Source organism: Coregonus lavaretus, assembly GCF_964263955.1.
Source record: "Coregonus lavaretus genome assembly, chromosome: 33".
In the NCBI taxonomy this organism is placed as follows: Eukaryota; Metazoa; Chordata; class Actinopteri; order Salmoniformes; family Salmonidae; genus Coregonus; species Coregonus lavaretus.
The window spans coordinates 30998707-31000735 of record NC_140020.1 but is presented as its reverse complement, the minus strand read 5'-3'; the positions used below and the strand labels follow the sequence as shown (position 1 = coordinate 31000735).

Here is a 2029-nt window from a genome sequence, read left to right as displayed (position 1 = left end):
AAAGAACACCATACCTACTGTGAAGCATGGGGGTGGTTTTTCTGCAAAGGGACCAGGACGACTGATCTGTGTAAAGGAAAGAATGAATGGGGCCATGTCATTTTGAGTGAAAACCTCCTTACATCAGCAAGGGCATTGAAGATGAAACGTGGCTGGGTCTTTCAGCATGACAATGATCCCAAACACACCGCCCGGGCAACGAAGGAGTGGCTTTGTAAGAAGCATTTCAAGGTCCTGGAGTGGACTAGCCAGTCTCCAGATCTCAACCCCATAGAAAATCTTTGGAGGGAGTTGAAAGTCTGTGTTGCCCAGCGACAGCCCCAAAGCATCACTGCTCTAGAGGAGATCTGCATGGAGGAATGGGCCAAAATACCAGCAACAGTGTGTGAAAACCTTGTGAAGACTTACAGAAAATGTTTGACCTGTGTCATTGCCAACAAAGGGTATATAACAAAGTATTGAGAAACTTTTGTTATTGACCAAATACTTATTTTCCACCATAATTTGCAAATAAATTCATAAAAAATCCTACAATGTGATTTTCTGGATTTTTTTTCCACATTTTGTCTGTCATAGTTGACGTGTACCTATGATGAAAATTACAGGCCTCTCTCATCTTTTTAAGAGGGAGAACTTGCACAATTGGTGGCTGACTAAATATTATTTTCCCCACTGTATGTGAAATGTGTGTAGCGTCACTCCCACCACCCTAATGCAATGTGTGTGTACCTTCACGCTCACCCTAAGATATGTGGTTATTTATAACCAAGGCTTTCTCACTTAAAAATGTGCAGTGTTTTCATGCAAAGTTATGGTGTGTTTGTGTTGTGTTTTGTTTGGAGGCATGGTTGTCGACTCAACCCAGCAGCATCTACTTTGTTATCACTAGACCTCAAATCACTAGTCGCAAGGGTTACTGCTGGCTGTTGATTGATCAATGAATAACATTGATTGGCCAAATAGTTCACTCACCTTAGTGTCCCAGGTCTAAATCAGTCCTTGATCAGGTGGTGAGAACCAGAACTGTTTTGGTCCTCCAGGACAGTAATTGAATAGCCCTGACTCCTGGCCTGCTGTATTCACATCCACTATCCTGGCTGGAGTTAGTGAACTGGACTATTGGGATGAGTTTGAGAGACAGGAAGGCTCAGTCAGCATGTTTATCCATTACAGTAGTATACTCTCTCTCTCAGTCTCTAAGGTTGTCACTCACCATAACCTGACATCTCTCCTTGCTGCTCAGGAAAGACACTTGAATCATGCAGCTCAGGACCCCCTCACTTTCTCTACAACAATCCTTATCTCTCGCTTGCTCGCTCGCTATCTCTCTATCTCTCTCTCTCACTCTCACGTAATCTCAGACACTCACCTAGCAACTCTCCTAGGATCCCAGCCCCACTCCCTCCCTCTCCTCTCGTTGTCTCTCTCTCTCTCTCTCTCTCTCCACCTCTCTCTCACTTTCAACACTCCCCTAGCATTTCTCTTAGGTTCTCAACCCCCACCCTTCTCCTCCTATCCTATCCTACCTCTCTCTCTCCACCTCTCTCTCACTTTCAAACACTCCCCTAGCATTTCTCTTAGGTTCTCAACCCCCACCCTTCTCCTCCTATCCTACCTCTCTCTCTCTCTCCTCTGACGCAGCTCTGTCTGTCTGCCCCAGGGGCTGTTCCACTCATTTTAGCCTGGCACTGAAGCAGAGGCACAGATGGGTCTCTTTCTTGTTATTCTCATTTTTATGCCAAAATGCTCCCTCTCTCCTCCCTCCTTTCCCATTTTCACCTTCCTCCTCCCCCCGTTCCCCCTCTCTCCTCCCCCCTTCCCCTTCCTCCCCTAGTCCCCTTCCCTTTCCCTCTTGTTCCCTCTGTCTCTCCTTGTATCCATCCTCATTCCATCCTTTTCTCCATCTTACCGCTCCTTCCAACACTTTTTCTCTCTCCTCTCCTTCCCTCCTTTCCTAGATCTCTCCTCTCCTTTCCTCCTTTCCCTACTCACTCCTTTCCTCTGTCTCTCCTCTTCGTCTCTCCTTTGC

The 2029-nt window shown here is 46.4% G+C and overlaps 1 protein-coding gene across 1 annotated transcript in view; it reads left to right on the top strand.

Moving 5' to 3' along the window:
- The window catches only part of LOC311108820 (ena/VASP-like protein), a gene marked incomplete at both ends in the record, with an annotated part of 30673 nt that overhangs the window by 13383 nt on the left and 15261 nt on the right, over window positions 1-2029 (top strand). The window lies entirely within an intron of this gene.